The sequence below is a fragment of the Balaenoptera acutorostrata genome, chromosome 4 (assembly GCF_949987535.1).
Source record: "Balaenoptera acutorostrata chromosome 4, mBalAcu1.1, whole genome shotgun sequence".
Lineage (NCBI taxonomy): Eukaryota > Metazoa > Chordata > Mammalia > Artiodactyla > Balaenopteridae > Balaenoptera > Balaenoptera acutorostrata.
Window position 1 is genome coordinate 29,232,270 of NC_080067.1, and position 21,636 is coordinate 29,253,905.

The 21,636-nt window shown below is 39.0% G+C and overlaps 1 protein-coding gene across 4 annotated transcripts in view; it reads right to left on the minus strand.

Annotated features, from left to right (window-relative positions):
• SLC9A9 (solute carrier family 9 member A9) overlaps window positions 1-21,636 on the minus strand; it is a 560,292-nt gene that overhangs the window by 312,020 nt on the left and 226,636 nt on the right. The window lies entirely within an intron of this gene.

Sequence of the window (21,636 nt, forward strand, 5' to 3'; positions counted from 1 at the left end):
TCCAAATGGAAACAGAGGTGAGCCAGTGATAGAAGAGGGGAATGCCATTTAGATGAAAACAGTAGAGGATTGTGCTGCTTTCATATCCATTTTGTGTGTGTGTGTGTGTGTGTGTTAGAGAGAGAAAGAGCGAGAGCGAGAGTGATAGCGAGAGCGAGAGCGAGAGAGAGAGAGAGAGAGAGAGAGAGAGAGAGAAAAGCTCTGAAAAATCTTATGCAGAGAAATAGCAAAATCCATGTTTTTGTGTGAGAAAAGCCTGCTTTATCACTTAATGCTAATGAAACATCGTCAGGAGGAGGCCAGTGCATAATTAGAGATTATAGCACCATGGATGCGTATGGAGTGTGACGGTGAAGCCCCAGGTGACTTCATCACAGGAAAGGTATGATAATCCCCGCAAACTTAATGCCAGAATTTGGGGAATGTAATGAAATGGAAAGTCTCAGAGAACCAGACAAGCACCTCTGCCATCTTTTGCCTTGGATTGCCTGACAATCTTTGGCTCTGGCACCAACCGGTCTGTGTAGGTGGCAGTGGAGAGGAAAGAGAACACTGGTTCTATTAAATTATTTACTTTGAAAGCGTTTTGCCTTCAAACTTCTGGATTTAAAAAAAAAGGACTCAGTAAATTACCAAAATGACGACAGAGAAAAAAATAATAATTTCTGGCTTTTCAAACCATAATAAAATAAACTAGTAAGATATAAAAAGATAGTTTGTTGGTAAATTGAGCGATCAGTCCGTGCAATGCCAGCTTAATTATAGAGTCTTAAATACTGAACTTGGAAAGCATATATGGTATGTTCCTGCAAAATATTCAGTGTTAAAATCCTCTTGGACTTTGTGCTTTCCACATTGCAAAGCTAATAGCTGCCACTTATTGAAGCCCTCTTGCAAGCCAGAATGGTGATCAGCATTTTGTATACATTATTTGTAGTCGTTCCAACAACCCCACAGGAGAGACAATATTATCTACATATTACAAGGAGAAACTGAGGACATTGAGGGAGGTTAAGCTACGTGGCCAAAGACACATGGCAAGTAAATGGTAGGACCAGTGTTAGAACCCAGTTCTAAACCTCCTGTGTTGCCTCTCCCTTACGGCCCCCTCCCAGTAAACTGTCCTCAAGTGTGCATCAACAAAAGGGTAGCTATACGTGGTGTTCCCAATAGGTAAGTCCTTCCCTTAGGTAATCTCTACTGGTGAGGTGAGGTCTTTAAAGTATCTATGTGTATATTCCTTTAGTTCTTCCTTTGTGTGTTTATTTAATAGCAAACCAGCAGAAAAAAAAAAGAAAAGGTCCACAGGGCTATTGAACCTGAAGTTGAACAGGGTCAGCTCTCATCCAGACTTTCCCCTAGGCTTAACAAAATGTTTGTGTTTGAAAGGTGGAATGTTTTGTCTGTTATCTGGCAGGAAGTAGCATATCTGTCCTTGGCTGCTACTAAATTTTATGGATAATCAAAACATTATTTTTCTATCAGAATGGAATGTAGTACCAAACGGAGTAACCAATGATGGAAGCCTACACCACCAAAGCAGACTTGAAGACAGATGTCACCCAAAAATGCAACCCTTGATGAGTTCTCCTTTGAACATACCAGATTTTGGGGCAGTGGTTCCTTGTGACCTAAGCACAGCAGCAAAGGTGGATCTGATCCACCTTTCAGATCCAAGATCCTCCCAACAGAATCATATTCCTTTGGCTTCAGAGTGGTCCAGCAAAATGGAATACATTTATTAAATGAGAAATTAATTATACTAAGCTGCATTTCATGCCAGATGGTGATTCCTTCTCAACCAACAACTCTTATCAAACATCTGCCTGAGGCTATCAGATCCAGGAAAATGTATTGACTTCTTATGAAGAGAATGATTATCTCCCTTCTTTACTGCTGCATTCCTTTCAATGTTCCCTTTCCTGCATCAGGATTAAATCAGCACGTCCTCCCTTTTTGCCTAGTTCAGTGAAAATAAAATTGTTAGAGTCACCTTCCTCTTGAGTCTCTCAAGTAAGATATGATGCAATGCCATGAATAAACTGAGTCGGGTGGTATGGGTGGAGTGTAGAAATAAGGGGAGGGGTAAATCACGAGCACTGAAGATTTCTCTGGAGACAGTCCATCAAATGGTGTTCTGATCCCAAATTCTGGCTTATTTTGTGTAACAGTTGCTTGGTTGGCTTGAATGGGAAACAAACTTGGCAGCGGAAAGGAGAGAGATGGGACATATTGCTTGCTGCACAATAGATTCTAATATGCTGCCTTGTCTTCTAATGAACATAAAACAATCCCTAGTGGCTGGGCTTAACGGGGGAAAAGTTTTTTGTTTTCCAGTCATTTCCTGGAATAGGATGAGACGGAGCCTTTTTGCAATATGTTGCCTATAGCCCAGGGCAAAAACTTTCTCCATGGGCTTCTCTGCTTCTTCCGAGTGATGGGAGGAAAACAAACCACAGCACAGCATAGTTTAACCAAGTTCAGATGAAATATAACTTTGGTGGTGAAATATACACTCTAAAACTTTAGGATCCAACAACCAGAAAAATATATGGAATAACTTTTATTTAAGGGATTTGAACTTCGTGAGAGATAGAGCAGATCATGTAAATCCTAATCTTTTCTCAACACACACACACATACACACACACACTCACATACACACACACACTCAGAGACATAAGTAGCCACACACCCCTGCACAAATGAAGCACCTCATCGGGTGCCAGAGTTCTTTGGAAGTGAGTGAAAGACTTTGGTTTTGATGGATGTTTGTGCTATGCTCAAGACTTATTTATCTGTAGTCTTAGAGACCACAGCTTTTGGAGGTCTTATTATTTCCATAAGGTACCCCAAATTGGTATTGCTTTTCTGTTTCCTTATAGTTAAACACTTCCTGTTGAATTATCTGGCTGCTTCCATCAAGAACATGGTCTACGGGATCATTAAAATGATGTGACATCATGCTTAGGGAATATGAAAAACTTGTTCAAAACTCAGCATGCAGATGCTCCCCCCATAACGTATAAAGTCTTGAACATATGTCGTGGCAATCTTCTTTGCTAGCTTCCCTTTCACTCTACTTCTTAATGCTTAGCAAAGAGAGAGTGCCAGAACATTTAGCATGAGCCTATGAAATATGTCATTAATCTCAGAACTGAGTTAAAAGAAAACCAAAACTTACTCTTAAACTATTTTATACTTATTGGCTGAGATGGGAGCACATTGGGTCCTATAGTCCCAAATTTAGAGGTTCCTCAAAGTTTGAAGGAAGGTGTGGTGCTAAAAGCAGAAAACTGGCTTCAATTAATTCTAATCATCACTATCCTTGCTATTAAGCAATTCTACTTAGAGTACCATATTAGGTACCATGGAGTTAAAAACAAACAATGAGCACTGCTCTCCCTAGAATCCCATTTTTGGGAGCTAGTAACAAACAGTTGGATTTTAACTCAGGGGCCACAGATGAAAGCCTCCATTCTTGCTTACCAATTCCCTGAGCTCTCCAGTTCCCTGCTAAATTTCTTTTGAACACACTCTTATACTTTTGTATTTTTTAAAAATGGAAATGTTAGCAGGAAAAATCCACTCCACTGTAAGGGGCACATTATTCTGAGAGCATAGCTTTCCTCACAAATACCAGCATCACTTCCACTGCTCTGTAATAAGTGGCTGCAGCTGTTGCCATGGCGATTTTCATTTTTAAAACACTGTATCCACACAAAGACAGGCAACACAGCTGTTTCCAGGAGGAATCATAAAACATGTCCAGATGTAATGATGCTACTGTCTTTTGCTGGAGTAAGAGGGACATGCGTATAAGTCTAAGCAGAACTAAAGATGGGGCGGTAGCTATGCTGCCATCAGGGCTTGTCGGAGGGTAACTTAAAGCTGATGAGAGTTCAACTTATACCCAGTTTTCTCAGGCAGATACTCAGCACCAGGTTTACATAATTTTCTCCAGTAGCTGCCTTTCCAAAACATACCCTCATGCCCCAAATCTCAACGTTACCCCAGAACATTCCAGAAGCAAGCTCAACTGACGGCACTCACTCAGTCTTTGTTTATCTGAAGTTCCATGGCCTCCTACCTATGTGTTATTAAAAGGCTGCAAGGAAGTCCACACAACGTATTTAAAATCATTCCCCACTTTCCAGTTGGGGAGAGTGTGCTGCCTGCTGCTGTCCTGGTCCTTCAAGAGGGAAAAAGTTTGGTCTTCTCTGTGTGGGGTGCAGCAGGCATCAATAAAGACACATAGATACACGTGGAGCTGCCATTTCTTTAACAATGACATTAGGTTTCTCAGGGAGCAGGACCCTTTTGCTTGTTGTTTTGTTTTTTGTTTTTAAGGCCTTGATTTGCTTGGCAAATCAGATGCTGAAAATTATGTGAGTAGCTTCAAAATGTTGGTGGCCTCAATCCCTCATTGTAAACAAGATTCAAACTAGTTATCCCTTCGTTAACCTGAAGGGACAGTTCTTGCTGTCACACAGGTGCAGTGGGACTCTGGCAGCAAAGTAGGAAAAGAAAGCTTACCATATGCCTCATGGGAAAAGGGTTTGAAAAGAAATTATATTCCCCCCTGTCTCATATCATTATTTAACTCTTAAAAAACATAATTATGTTTCTGGAATTCTCTGTATTTTATCAAGCAGTTGGTTACAGCTATTTTGTTATCACTAAGAGCATTGCATTATAAATGGTATAAGTCACCAAATGCCCAGGAATCTAATAATAAAAGGACTTTACTTGGAAAGCATAATTGGTCCTTTTATTCTGTGAGGGCCTTTGTTTGCAAAGAAATACGGCTGTGGTTAACATCTGAGTAATCAGCAATCTTTGTGGTGGTTATTGTTATTAAACATAAGGTTGAGATGCGACCCACAAATAATCCACGGGAAGCTGTGGGGCTTTACGAGCTAAACAATTGCCTGTGTTTGGTCCTAACTTGCCACTGACATTCTCTGTGACCCAGCAAAATATCACTTCTCTCCTTTGTACTACTGCAATACAAATGGCGCTGAGGCTGACCAAAGACAAGGCTGTGAGGAATAGGGAATCCAAGTTCCTTCACAGTGCCCTGAAGTGTTCAGTGTCATCCATAATGAAGTGTATAATAAAATAGAAATAAAACAAACTCGTCTGGGTCCCTCAAGACCTATAAGAAATCAGTGTCGCAAAATATTCCATTTGTCTTCTCATGATGTCACAAAGTAGGAAATCAGTGGCTCTTACCATTTTTTTTTAAACTCAGAAACCAAAGGAAACATGGAGAATGAAGTCACTTGTCAAGGGTCATGCAGCTAATCAATAACTGTCCCAACTATTATTTTCTTGGCCTCTCACCTATCAGTCCAGTGCTGCTTGCAGATAGTCTGCTGCCCTGAAAGGCAGCAAAAACAGAGAAGTTTACTCTAGACAGATTAGAATTCTTTAAGTGTGCAAAAAATAAACAAAAGTAGAACTCACTAATTTATCAGATTTAAATATTAACCTTGGTAAGTCAATCCTTAAAGCTAATAAATATTATTAATAAAAATCATTAATTCAATATTAATGATGTACAGAGATTGGTGACATTCTTGTTCCTCAGTGGATTTGAGATGACTGTCCCCAAACTCAACTCCCAGCAAATCAGGAAAACTGATCAGTATGGAAACACCTATGTTGATCAGCAACCATGGCTAAGGAAAGAATTGGGAAATGGTTTCATAGTCGTCTAGAGGAGCTAAGGTAATGAAATATGGGCAATACAGGCTGTTAAATAGACCAGAAGGCTGAAATATTTTTTTTCACAAATGCTTTCAACTACTTCAAATGCTCTTTTTTCACTGTGCCCAAGGCTGAGAGAAGAGACCCACTGGGCTGTCCCTCTAGCTCTTGGCAGAGCTTGCTGAAGATCAGAAAACAATATGGGGAGGAAGCTCTGTGTGATTTATTTTAACTGAGCACAAGAAAGTGGCAATTGGGGATGCAAGTGTAAATGCTGCAAGTGTGTATCTGTTTAGGTACACATTTCATTTCTTCTAGGCATGGGACGCTGAGGGGAGAAACAGTCTCAATAATGATAGTAGGGGAGTTATTTTTCAAAATTTCTTCTCTTTAATTAAATTCCAGTATGATTATTTCTATTGGTTTTCATGCTTATTCATTCAATGAATGTTTGCTGAGTGCTTACTAAGTGCCTGGCACTATTGTAGATGCCATAGGTGAATATAGAGGGGGGAGGCAAAGAGACAGAAAATAAATATGAAAATCAACAATCAATCTTTTGAGATGGGGAATGATCTGTGACCCTCCCCACACAAAGATCTGAAATAATTCAGAATTTAGAATTATAAAGTGACTTCATAGACAATATCTTATCTGAGTTTCATCATATTCCAATGATATAAGTTTTGTGGCGAAAGCTCCATTTTGTAGATTTGGGAACTGAATTTAAGCAAAGTGAAGTGACTTGGCCAAATCCGTTTAAACAGTGAATGTTACGGGCTGGGGGGATGGGGGGGATGGTGAGGGGGAGGGATAGGTTGGGAGTCTGGGATTGACATGTACACACACTACTATGTATAAAATAGATAACCAAGAAAGACCTACTGTATAGCATAGGGAACTCTGCTCAATATTCTGTAATAACCTAAATGGGAAAAGGATTTGGAAAAGAATAGATACATGTATATATATAACTGAATCACTTTCCTGTACATCTGAAACTAACACAACATTGCTAATCATCTATGCTCCAATATAAATAAAAATTTAAAAAATGAAATACATAAAAAACAATTATCAAAAACAAAAACAAAAAACAGTGAATGGGGAAGCCAGGGTTTAAATTCAGGACACCTTTCTTCAAAACCTCTGCTCTTTTACTGTATCATACCACCTCCAAGGATTGATTTAAAATTTTATGTGCCTATGTACAGTTTCCAAATCCACTATTAAATAATTCTCCAAATTCATGTATTTAACCCTCCAACTCCATACTGCTAATTTATAGCTTTGCAGTTTAACCATGGCTTTCAAATTTCACTGTGCAGAGATAGGAGGGCTGGTGCCAGACGCTCTGGGTTTGAGAGTAAGTTCTATCACCCTGGAGGCAGCAATTTACTGGGCAAGTCACTCAACCTCTCCAAGTACAGAAACTTACAGAACTGCTGCAAGGATTCAGTGGGATAAGAGGCAATGCATGGCACATGCAACATGATGGTTACAGATGTAACCCTGGGGAGCTACCACGACTTTTCTTTGCCTCTGTTGGCTCACTGGTAAAAAGGGAATGATAATTACATTAGTTTACCTTATTTATCTCTTAGGGTGGTCATAAGAAACATATTGTACGACAGTCGTAGGAAGACTTTGTGAATGGTGAAGTGTAATTATCGCTAAAGGAATCCTCTAAATCAGATGCCCGACACAAGACATGTAGCTAGACTAGGCTTCTCATTATTTCCATTCACAAAGAGGACCCAAGTGGTCTGCTGAAGTTTGGGGCCAATGCCATGGTGTGAGCAGAACTCCAGCTAACAGACCAGGTGGTTTAATTCCTAAGTTCTCAAGCCCAGAGGGCTGCAAAGCACACCTTTTGGGGGGCTATTTAATGAGCCCATTATCTAGCTCTCATATGAAGTCACCCAGAAGGAAGACCCAGTTCTACATATTTTGAAAAATGCCTGAACTCGATGGGATGTGTCCACGTGTTTGCACAGGAGCACTGCTCCCTCTGTAGACTCTTCTGGAGGAAACACCCTCGCTGGGCCCAAGACCCTCTCACTCACCCTTCCCTCACCCCTCACGGCTCCCACACTCATCCCCACCTCCTGCACCCCGAACCCCTACCACCATCCCTCCGAGCTCTCACACTCCCCTGGCTAAGACTTGCAACCCTGCTGGGGAGATTTCCTGGAGAAATTCTCCTCTATTACATTTCCAGCCTGTATATAACAGCTTTCTAATGTTCTCTTTCCTATTTATTTTAAATTTTTCGACAATGCCTTTCTTCAATTTTTAAAAACTTATTACTCCTGCAGGCTTTATTCGTCCTTAACACTATCATATAAAAAATTAACTTTGCTGTTGTATTATTCAATGTTTCAAAGCAGCCAAGAGTCAGGGGAGAGAGGAGGCCCATTGAACCAGTTTGCTTTGAAAAATCGCTGGCTTGCTCATTGTGGGACCAGCGGCACGTAGCCAGCCCCATTGTCATGGGCCTCCTTCCCGTGCATGCTCCTGACCCGGGCTGGAGGCTCTGACTCAGATCCAAGGACTCTAGGTCAACACCTCTCAAGATCTCAATGGTGAGATCTTAGCTAAAGTCTGCCCCTTAAGAAGTTCTTCCCGGTGAGGAAAGCCAGCTGCGTATCATGTCAGCTGCTCCAAACATTTACTAGTTGCCTACAAAAGGAATTAAAGCAATTTTTTTACACTCTAGAAATTCTTAATATTCAAATACATTACTTTAACTCTGTTTAATACTAGCTTTTGTGCTTCTTTTAATTAATATTTCATTCATTTTTAATGGTTTAATAAATCCTTTTAAAAGGCTAAAGGAAATATGGGTATGAGTGGGACAATTCTGCATGTAGTCTAAAATGAGAGCGCCTAATCTCTTTTCTCCTGGCTGAATATATCTGATGCTTAGCTCTGTAATATTGGGTAAATTACTTAATCCCCCTGTACAACAGGGATAACAGTACCTGGCTTTCTCCAAAGGAGTCCCTTTCACATTTTAAGACAGTTCCCTTCTTTAGCTCTGTCCCTGAGGACCATTTAAGATGCAGTCCTACTGAAAGTCAAGCATGTGAAATGGCATTTCTAAGACCTGTGGCTGAGAATGCCTGTGACCACACATGGCTTAAAAGTTTTAAAGCCAAGAGTTTTTCTTCCATATTTTACGTGCAGAAATCTATGTGCAGCCTTTTTGAGTAATTGAACATAATCAGATTTCTTTCAAGGAAACTGTTGGCTTTATCACTGCAGGGCTGGGAAAGAAATATGTGCATCAGGCCTGCACATTTTCACCCCGTACCAGGTACATTAATCTCCTGAGACTGGAAGTATATACATCTCTCATTAATCAACAACATAACTATTGACTTGCAACCTCAGAAGTCAACTCCGAATGGTCTTCATGCACTACTTACAAGTGCTCACATCTGAGGTTCCAGAAGAACCATCTAAAGTACATGAGAACCAAACATTCTTTGGTTGCTTTGGCAGCCATCCCTTGAGATGGCCTCCAATGATCCCTGACACTTGGTATCCACACCCTTGTGTAGTCCCCTCTCCCATTGTACCAGGGCTGATCTGTGTGATCAACAGAAGTGATAATATGTCGTTTCCGAGACTAGATTGAAATAGTCACCACGGCTTCCATTTTGGTTGCTCTTTCTTTCTCTCACATGTGCTACATCATAATCTTTCAAACTTTCTCTTGGATTGCTCTCTGTCGGGGAAGTCAAGTCATGCCCAGCCCTGTGAAGGAGAATGTGCAACATGGCAGTTAAACGTTCTGCTGACAGCCATGTGAATGTGCTTGGAAGTGGAGCCTTCAGTCCCAGTTGAGTCTTCAGAGACTGCAGCTCTGGTCAACAGCTTAACTGCAAAGTCACAAGAGACCTTGAACCAGAACACCCAGCCTCAACAGACCCTCAGGAATGGTGAGATGAACGTTTGCCATATTAAGCAGCAAAGTTGTGGGGTAATTTGCTACCCAGCAGTGGATAACTAACAGTCACTTAAGCTCTAACTTTGTTTCACATCAGATCATCAGGAAACAACTTTAAAGAACTATTATAGTAGTGGCTTTATTTAGTTAGGGATTATTGCTCTACTTTTAGCTTTGGCAGAGGGCGGATTTTAGAAGGTCAATATGAAGAATAATTTTGTGTCTTTCATAAGACTGTAGTCAAGAACATTGTCTACTATGTCACCCTATGCCCTATTTCTCATGGAGTTCAATAACAAACAACACCGGCAGATGATCTGTGTGTTTCCTTTAGCTGGCTTGAAGAACTGTATAAACTGATGTACTTCCCTTTTCACTTTGTCGCCAGGAGGCTCTGAACAAAATTTAGTGCTAAATTAAGTATCTAAGTGGTGCCAGATACTCATGTTCTTGTTTCTTTTAAGAGATGTCTTTTCATCTTTTACTTATTATCCTTTTTGAAAATAAATAATTCCTTAGTCCTGTGAACTAATTCAAGTCCTTTCTGGACATAATTAAGTCTAATTCAAGATACTGTGAGTTTGTTGAGTAACTCTTAGGTGCCAAGCAGGGTACCAGGCCCTAGAAATACAAAGATGAATAAGACAAGAAGTAAGTCTTGCTTTTAAGAAGCTCAACATCTAGTACTGAACAGCTATGTGGAGAACCAGTCATAAAACCAAGTGACAGTCATTCTCATCACAGAGTGAATGAAGCAATGATGAAAGTGTTAGCAAGAGAAAATAACTCCTGACTTGAGACAAAACCAAAACTGGGCCTGACGAAGAGGGAGAGGCTGGCGTTATGTTTCAGGGAAAATAAGCATCATCTAGGATATGGTGAGAAGCTTAGTGCGGCTCAAGTGGGGGTGAAGTGGAGGTGGAAGTGTATGGGGTACAAATGAAAACAAGTAATATGCTTCTGAGTATCTGGAAACACAGTTTACATGGAAGAGGTTGTAACACAATAAGGCCTATTTTTTCCGCATGAGTACTGACCAAATTAATAAATAGCTAACATACCAGGAAATAATAAAGCTATTTCATAACAGTTTACAGCACCCCTACTTGGCTGTGATACTGCTGAATTCTTGCAAAACTAGAAAGAAGGAATAATTTAAAATTGGAAACATGTCCAATTCTTATTAATTACCCACAGATTCTACCAAGTTTCCAACAAGGGGCCCACTGGTTGAAACAAGAGTTAGAGAAAGTTCTGGAGGCTTTGCTTCCAAAGAAACCACGAAACCTCACAAAGATACAAATGCACAAATACGAGGCAAAAATGAAAGGTTTTCTGCTCTTTTTTGCTAGTCTAAGTCCCACGGGAACCCATTGTGTTTATATTTACTAAAATTAGTGTCTGTGTTTTCTTTACAGGACCTCGGATTACTCCCCAAAATAAATATGCTTCCCTTGGAGTATGTCAAAAGAGCAGATCATCTTTCTGATCTTAGCGAGTTAAAGAGCCTACATGCTAAAGCGAACTAACCAGATTAATCAGCCTTTTACATATTTATTAGGAGCTGAATGGTGACGTATTTTGTGGCACTCCACAAATTTTTTACTTCCTTAGACCAGAAGTTACAAACTCAGGTGCGTGCAAGGCCACACCTATAATGTAAAGGAACAAACTGTCTGTGGAAACAAGGGAGAGGGGTGAGAACTCCATCTTTCAGTACTGGCACAGGCATGCAGGAGGAACTGCATTTTTTTGGTTACTTTGTTTGTAAGAGACACTAAAACTCTTAACCATTATATAAAATTGGCCAATTTTTAAATGTTGGAAACTAATACAAAATTTTAAACATTGTGTGGACTAAACAAAATGTGTCTGAAGATGGGATATGAGCAGTGGACCATATGTTTGTAACTTCAGCCTTAGAAAATTATATTAGCAGGTATTATCTTTGGCACATATTAGAAACCACTTTTAAGATTTGTATTTGTTTTCATTGACTTTATGACATCACTGAGTGCTGACAGGAGTACAGAGCAGTGTTAAGGAAGTTAAGTGTCCTCAGAAAGTCATTAATAGGTGGTTCATGCAACCAGTACAACTAAACTAATGTAGAGTTTCTTCCCGTATTAGTGTATATAAATTTAAACGTAAATTATAACAACTTTTTGAACTCATAGCTGAATGTGAAATAAAGAAGTGGAAATCCCTAGGAGTAAGAAACAAAAGGAAAACTGAAAGCAAAAATCAGCTCCACTTGATGCTACTAAAAAAAACAAAACCTTCACAAAAGACAAGTTTGTGTGCTTTCTTTAATGGACTTGGAGGACAATTTAAATCAATATCCTTCACTTTTCATTCTAACTTTGTTTAACAAAAAAATTTGAAAATATATACATAGTGTAAAAAGAGAAACCACTATGAGGAAGAGGCAGAAAATAAAAAAAATTTAAAAATGGAGAGCTAGAACCATAAGAAATAGAAACAGCAGCACAGTCTGAAAATCCCTCCAAAACAGTTACATTTAAAACGATTAATGGTAAGTTAAAAATAAATATAAAACATAATGAAAGAACATAGCCAATTTTAAAAAGAAACAAACCAAAATCTAGAAAGTAAACTGCAGGCAATGAAATTAAAAACTCAGTTGGCACAGCTCAAAAGAGAAGTAGAGAACAAGAGCTGAGGAAATCACTCAAGTAACATAAAGAGAGAAAAAATTAAAAAAAATAAGACACATGGAGAATAAATTGAAAAGATCCAATATATATCTAATAGCAGTTTCAGACGAAAGAAAAGAGATGAGGGAGAGACAATATTCTAGGAGAATTTTATATAATTGAATAATCATTATTCTGAGTGGAATAAAGTAAAATTAATGCATACTTAGACTTGCTGCAGTGAAACTGCACAATTACGGTATATAAGGAGAAAACCAAAAATCAACCAGAGAGAAAAGATAGATTAGTTTTAAAAAGATAACGATTATAGAGCATATTTTTAATCAATAGCAACAAAGTCCAAAATACAATTTTCTAACATGTCTAAAGTTCTGAGGGAAAATATTTGTCAACTTTGAATTCTATAACTAGATAAACTATATTTCAAAAGTGAGGACAAAATAAAGAAAATTTTAAGTCAAAGACTAATAATTTACTGCGAAATTACCATTACTGAGATAATCTGCTAATCTCACATCTTTAGCAAAAGAATCATTACAGAAGAAGCTTCAAAAAGAAGAAAACTGGACACAGAAGAAAGAGTAGGTTCATGAAGCAATGTTGATTAAAGAAACTATTAAACATGAAGATGAACCAAAATAAGCATTAATTGTAACAACAATAATTATTATTGAATGGTTAAAAATGAGGTGGAATTAAAATACTAGCCAAATAGTAACATGAATGATGGGAGAAGTAAGAAGAGTTAAAGCATTTTAATTTCTTGGTATTATCCAGGATGATGCTAGAGATACTTATTTATTTCAGACTTTGTTAATTATGAATGCTATGTGAATTATATATTTAAAATTTAAGGATAATGACTAAGGTAACAAAAAGAACTGAAATGAATCACTCCACAGTAGTGTAACAACGACAATATAAAAGGGACATAGAGCACTCAATATTCCAAATGAAAAAGCAAAGGAGAAAACAAGAAACATAGAAAAGCATTTACACTGAAAGCACAAAGTAAGGTATATGTACACACGTATATGCACACATGTGTGTGTGTGATCAGAGATGAAAATGACATGATCTATCATCCTATTTCACTATTTAAAGATATATTTTATATGTATTCAATAATAATATATAGTATACTATATATAATGTAGTATGTAATATATGTATTATATATTGCATCTTTATGTAATCTATATGTATCATATATACAATTATCACATGAGTACAAAGATATATATATATATATATACACAAGGATTTCATTTTTGTAATAGTGAAAATATGGCAACAACTTAAAGGTCCACCGATAGGAAAATACTCAAATAAATTTTGATATATTTATATAATGAACTATTACTCAGCAGTTAACATGAATGGATTATATCTAGAATTACCAATATCGATAAGCTGAAAAAAAACATGACGGCAAATGGAAAAAGCAACTTTTAAAAGAATAACCTAGCAGACATCATGACTAGCTACTTAAAAGTTTATAGCCCCCCTTTTTCCCAGTGACTTTCTCTACTAAGGAAGCTGAAAAGCTAAAATATTCAATACTTTGCCCTCTCTTGTAGCAAAGGGTGTATCAGTTCTAGCAAATGAGTTGTAGTGAAATTCTCTGGGTGTCTTTTCCTTCCCAAATAAAATGACAAAACTTAACAAGGAAAAGACTGTTGCCTTCCCTCTTTGTCCTCCCTGGAATGTGAAGTCCTGAGGTTTCGTAGCCAACTCACCAGCAGGTGAAGAGTTACCCACTGCGACAGTGGAGCAGGATGACAGATAACATCACTATCATCTCAGATGACATCACTGAGCCACTGGATCACCACAGGACCACCTTTCCTTAGACTTCTTGTTTTGTGAGACAAATAATACTCAATTATTTACTACCTTAGAGTGTATTTTCCTGTTACTTGCAGCTGAATGCAATCTAATTGAAATAAATAAGCATAATACCATTTACGTAAATTTTTACATAAAATTTACAGAAATATGTTATATATTGTATACAGATACATACAGACATAGGGCATAATAAAAAATGGTCGGGAAGGGCAAACACTGACTTTAGGGTAGTGGTTACCTTCGGGGAGAAGGGAGGTGGGGGAAGGAAGAGAATAGGAAGGAACAGGACTACAATAGTAGCTGTATTTTTATTCCTTTAAAAAGAGTTCTGGGCTTCCCTGGTGGCGCAGTGGTTGAGAGTCTGCCTGCCAATGCAGGGGACACGGGTTCGAGCCCTGGTCTGGGAGGATCCCGCATGCCGCGGAGCAACTGGGCCCGTGGGCCGCAATTGCTGAGCCTGTGCGTCTGGAGCCTGTGCTCCGCAACGGGAGAGGCCGCAATGGTGAGAGGCCCGCACACGGCGATGAAGAGTGGTCCCCACTTGCCGCAGCTGGAGAAAGCCTTCGCACAGAAACGAAGACCCAACACAGCCATAAATAAATAAATAATTTAAAAAAAAAAGAGTTCTAAGGTAATATCAATCTTTTGAAAAAAATCTGAGTAATGGGTATATTTTTTTCCTTATACTTTCACATAGTTGAATCATTTTAAACATTTTCTCTAAAACAAAAGAAATGTGAAATCATGTAAAATCTCTAGTTATCTATGCTGGAACATGGTTTGTTGTGTCCCTTGTAGGTAGTGATCCGTAACTCCATTATCTGACCTATTTCCACACTCCAGGGAGTTAAAGCAGGGAAGAAGATAAGTCTATTCTCAGTCTGTTCCAGGTACAGTTGCTATAACTGTAGCAAATGACCTAAGAGAACAGATATCTGGGAAACTTTTATGTTGCAACAGAGTAAGTAAATAAAATTGTGGAGAGAGTGTTCTAAGAAGCAAGCAAGAAAGCACGATGATTTGCAGTTGGAGTTGGTGTAGGCAAAAATATGGGATGATGACAAGCCTGAAGAAATCCCAGCTCCTGGGCCAATTTGTTACAGGGCAAGCCAGCCTAGAATCAATATTTTTTCAATTACATTTAAAAACTGTTTCACAATCTAGTATTTGGACAGCAAGCTAGCAATGTTGTAGTTATTAATTTTTAACAAAATTTTAGCTATACAAGATATGTATTCTCATGGGAAAAAAACTGAAAAAAAAATTCAAAGAGTGCAGAGACTATAAAATGAAAAGAAAGACTTTTCCTTCCTCTCCAGGCCCCAATTCCCACTCCCAGAAGTACTATTAATATTTCTTCTGCTTCCAAAACTTTTATGTATGGATTAGCAATATATACCCTCTCTTATTTTTAGAAAAAATATGAGAAAATACCATACGTATTATTCAATAAATTGCTTTTTAACTTAAGTGATATATTGGATGTCTTCCAAATTAGCTCACATTTAATGATTTCATTCTTTTGAACAGTTGCAAATATTGTATGAAGTGATCACGTTTATTAAACTAATTCCATATTGGTGGACAATTCGGTTGTTTTTAATTTTTTGTTTTTATAAACAATGTTGCAATAAACATCCTGTTATAATTCATCTTTTCCCTACAGATATGAACAGCCACTTTTATCATATCCAAAATTCCCACATGTGTTTGTTTGGATTTTTTCTAACTCTAGTCTTCCATAAAGCTGCCAGCCTTTTCCTTCACAGCACCAAACTTTGATGGCTAGAGCCTCACAGTACATTTTAGGATCTGGTAGATCATGTACCTCATCATTACTCAGGACTTCCAGAATTTTCCTTGAATGTTTATTTTTCCGGATAAACTTTAGCATCATTTTCTTAAGTTTAAAATATCCAATCTGTTTCTCTGAGCTGTCAGCCATTATTGTGCACTCCATCTCCAGAGGATTTACTTAAGAAATTGAGGCAGGGAGAGTCTGGACTGCGGACAACAGGCACAGGGGAGGAAGACTGGGATACAGAACTGAATAGAGGTGGGTTAAATAAGAGACCATACCATAAACTGTGAGAACCCCCAGATCCTTTTCCATGCAGTACTCCCAGCATGTTGGTAATCTACTTACACCTCCCATTAGAAGGACTATTTGTAGACGCTGACTGGTTCACAGGTACTTAGATTTGGAGGTGCCCCCAAATAAAGGCCAGGTTCCCCAGTTACCCTACAATGAGGCTCACCAGTTGATAGCCAAGACTTGCCCCAGCCCACATCCTATGCCTTCTTAGGCTTTTTCTCCCCCCTTTACTCTTAAATATAGATATTCAGACAAGCCTGTCTAGAGAGGTGAGGAAAAACAGAGAGCACAATGAAAAGACAGGAAAAAAAAAAAAAAAAAAGGATTTTCAGAAAACAGACACAACTTAAGGTACTGAAAAAAATCTTCCAAAACCTATTATCAGTATTTTGAGGCAAGAGAAAATATTGCATTCATGAAGCAAGAATAGGTCTCCAGAAAAAGAAGCAATCAGAAAACAAGAAAGGGGGCTTCCCTGGTGGTGCAGTGGTTGAGAATCTGCCTGCCAATGCAGGGGACACGGGTTCGAGCCCTGGTCTGGGAAGATCCCACATGCCGCGGAGCAACTGGGCCCGTGAGCCACAGCTACTGAGCCTGCGCGTCTGGAGCCTGTGCTCCACAACAAGAGAGGCCGCGATAGTGAGAGGCCCGCGCACCGCGATGAAGAGTGGCCCCCGCTCGCCGCAACTAGAGAAAGCCCTCGCACAGAAACAAAGACCCAGCACAGCCAAAATAAATAAATAAATAAATAAATTTAAATATCACAACACCAATTCATGATTAAAAAAATAAAAAAAATTGGACGGAGGATTAACCAAGATGGCGGAGTAGAAGGACGTGCTCTCACTCCCTCTTGCGAGAGCACCAGAATCACAACTGGCTGCTGGACAACCACTGACAGGAAGACCCTGGACTTCACCAAGGAGGATACCCCACGTCCAAGGACAGAGGAGAAGCCACAGTGAGACGGTAGGAGGGGCGCAATCAGAGTAAAATCAAATCCCATAACTGCTGGGTGGGTGACTCACAGACTGGCGAACACTTATACCACAGAAGTCCACCCACTGGAGTGAAGGTTCTGAGCCCCACGTCAGGCTCCCCAACCTGGGGGTCCGGCAACGGGAGGAGGAATTCCTAGAGAATCAGACTTTGAAGTCTAGTAGGAATTGATTGCAGGACTGTGACAGGACTGGGGGAAACAGAGACCCCACTCTTGGAGGGCACACACAAAGTAATGTGTGCATCGGGACCCAGGGGAAGGAGCAGTGACCCTGGGGGAGACTGAACCAGACGTACCTGCTGGTGTTGGGGGGTCTCCTGCAGAGGCAAGTGGTGGCTCTGTTTCACCGTGGGGATAAGGACACTGGCAGCAGAGGTCCTGGGAAGTTCTCCCTGGCATGAGCCCTCCCAGAGTCTGCCATTAACCCCACCAAAGAGCACGGGTAGGCTCCAGTGTTGGGTTGCCTCAGGCAAAACAACCAACAGGGAGGGAACCCAGCCCCACCCATCAACAGTCAAGTGGATTAAGGTTTTACTGAGCTCTGACTGCCACAGCAACAGGGAGGGAACCCAGCCCCACCCATCAACAGTCAAGTGGATTAAGGTTTTACTGAGCTCTGACTGCCACAGCAACAGTCAGCTCTACCCATCACCAGAGCCTCCCATCAAGCCTCTTAGATAGCCTCAACCACCAGAGAGCAGACAACAGAAGCAAGAAAAACTACAATCCTGCAGCCTGTGGACCAAAAACCACAGTTACAGAAAGACAGAGAAGATGAAAAGGCAGAGGGCTATGTACCAGATAAAGGAACAAGAAAAAAACCCAGAAAAACAACTAAATGAAGTGGAGATAGGCAACCTTCCAGAAAAAGAATTCAGAATAATGATAGTGAAGATGATCCAGGACCTCGGAATAAGAATGGAGGCAAAGATTGAGAAGATGCAAGAAATGATTAACAAAGACCTAGGAGAATTAAAGAACAAACAAACAGAGATGACCAATACAATAACTGAAATGAAAACTACACTAGAAGGAATCAATAGCAGAATAACTGAGGCAGAAGAACGGATAAGTGACCTGGAAGACAGAATGGTGGAATTCACTGCTGCGGAACAGAATAAAGAAAAAAGAATGAAAAGAAATGAAGACAGCCTAAGAGACCTCTGGGACAACATTAAACGCAACAACATTCGCATTATAGGGGTCGCAGAAGGAGAAGAGAGAGAGAAAGGACCAGAGAAAATATTTGAAGAGATTATAGTCGAAAACTTCCCTAACATGGGAAAGGAAATAGCCACCCAAGTCCAGGAAGCGCAGAGAGTCCCATACAGAATAAACCCAAGGAGAAACACGCCAAGACACATAGTAATCAAAGTGGCAAAAATTAAAGACAAAGAAAAATTACTGAAAGCAGCAAGGGAAAAACGACAAATAACATACAAGGGAACTCCCATAAGGTTAACAGCTGATTTCTCAGCAGAAACTCTGCAAGCCAGAAGGGAGTGGCATGATATACTTAAAGTGATGAAAGGGAAGAACCTACAACCAAGATTACTCTACCCAGCAAGGATCTCATTTAGATTTGATGGAGAAATCAAAAGCTTTACAGACAAGCAAAAGCTAAGAGAATTCAGCACCACCAAACCAGCTCTACAACAAATGCTAAAGGAACTTCTCTAAGTGGGAAACACAAGAGAAGAAAAGGACCTACAAAAACAAACCCAAAACAATTAAGAAAATGGTCATAGGAACATACATATCGATAATTACCTTAAACGTGAATGGATTAAATGCCCCAACCAAAAGACATAGACTGGCTGAATGGATACAAAAACAAGACCCATATATATGCTGTCTACAAGAGACCCACTTCAGACCTAGGGACACATACAGACTGAAAGTCAGGGGATGGAAAAAGATATTCCATGCAAATGGAAATCAAAAGAAAGCTGGAGTAGCTATACTCATATCAGATAAAATAGACTTTAAAATAAAGAATGTTACAAGAGACAAGGAAGGACACTACATAATGATCCAGGGATCAATCCAAGAAGAAGATATAACAATTATAAATATATATGCACCCAACATAGGAGCACCTCAATACATAAGGCAACTGCTAACAGCTATAAAAGAGGAAATCGACAGTAACACAATCATAGTGGGGGACTTTAACACCTCACTTACACCAATGGACAGATCATCCAAAATGAAAATAAATAAGGAAACAGAAGCTTTAAATGACACAATAGACCAGATAGATTTAATTGATATATATAGGACATTCCATCCAAAAACGGCAGATTACACGTTCTTCTCAAGTTCGCATGGAACATTCTCCAGGATAGATCACATCTTGGGTCACAAATCAAGCCTCAGTAAATTTAAGAAAATTGAAATCATATCAAGCATCTTTTCTGACCACAACGCTATGAGATTAGAAATGAATTACAGGGAAAAAAACGTAAAAAAGACAAACACATGGAGGCTAAACAATACGTTACTAAATAACCAAGAGATCACTGAAGAAATCAAACAGGAAATAAAAAAATACCTAGAGACAAATGACAATGAAAACACGACGACCCAAAACCTATGGGATGCAGCAAAAGCGGTTCTAAGAGGGAAGTTTATAGCTATACAAGCCTACCTAAAGAAACAAGAAAAATCTCAAGTAAACAATCTAACCTTACACCTAAAGAAACTAGAGAAAGAAGAACAAACAAAACCCAAAGTTAGCAGAAGGAAAGAAATCATAAAGATCAGAGCAGAAATAAATGAAATAGAAACAAAGAAAACAATAGCAAAGATCAATAAAACTAAAAGTTGGTTCTTTGAGAAGATAAACCAAATTGATAAGCCATTAGCCAGACTCATCAAGAAAAAGAGGGAGAGGACTCAAATCAATAAAATCAGAAATGAAAAAGGAGAAGTTACAACAGATACCGCAGAAATACAAAACATCCTAAGAGACTACTACAAGCAACTTTATGCCAATAAAATGGACAACCTGGAAGAAATGGACAAATTCTTAGAAAGGTATAACCTTCCAAGACTGAATCAGGAAGAAACAGAAAATATGAACAGACCAATCACAAGTAATGAAATTGAAACTGTGATTAAAAATCTTCCAACAAACAAAAGTCCAGGACCAGATGGCTTCACAGGTGAATTCTATCAAACATTTAGAGAAGAGCTAACACCCATTCTTCTCAAACTCTTCCAAAAAATTGCAGAGGAAGGAACACTCCCAAACTCATTCTATGAGGCCACCATCACCCTGATCCCAAAACCAGACAAAGACACTACAAAAAAAGAAAATTACAGACCAATATCACTGATGAATATAGATGCAAAAATCCTCAACAAAATACTAGCAAACAGAATCCAACAACACATTAAAAGGATCATACACCACGATCAAGTGGGATTTATCCCAGGGATGCAAGGATTCTTCAATATACGCAAATCAATCAATGTGATACACCATATTAACAAATTGAAGAATAAAAACCATATGATCATCTCAATAGATGCAGAAAAAGCTTTTGACAAAATTCAACACCCATTTATGATAAAAACTCTCCAGAAAGTGGGCATAGAGGGAACCTACCTCAACATAATAAAGGCCATATATGACAAACCCACAGCAGACATCATTCTCAATGGTGAAAAACTGAAAGCATTTCCTCTAAGATCAGGAACGAGACAAGGATGTCCACTCTCACCACTATTATTCAACATAGTTCTGGAAGTCCTAGCCATCGCAATCAGAGAAGAAAAAGAAATAAAAGGAATCCAAATCAGAAAAGAAGAAGTAAAACTGTCACTGTTTGCGGATGACATGATACTATACATAGAGAATCCTAAAACTGCCACCAGAAAACTGCTAGAGCTAATTAATGAATATGGTAAAGTTGCAGGTTACAAAATTAATGCACAGAAATCTCTTGCATTCCTATACACTAATGATGAAAAATCTGAAAGAGAAATTATGGAAACACTCCCATTTACCATTGCAACAAAAAGAATAAAATACCTAGGAATAAACCTACCTAGGGAGACAAAAGACCTGTGTGCAGAAAACTATAAGACACTGATGAAAGAAATTAAAGATGATACCAACAGATGGAGAGATATACTATGTTCTTGGATTGGAAGAATCAACATTGTGAAAATGAGTATACTACCCAAAGCAATCTACAGATTCAATGCAATCCCTATCAAATTACCAATGGCATTTTTTACGGAACTAGAACAAATCATCTTAAAATTTGTATGGAGACACAAAAGACCCCGAATAGCCAAAGCAGTCTTGAGGCAAAAAAATGGAGCTGGAGGAATC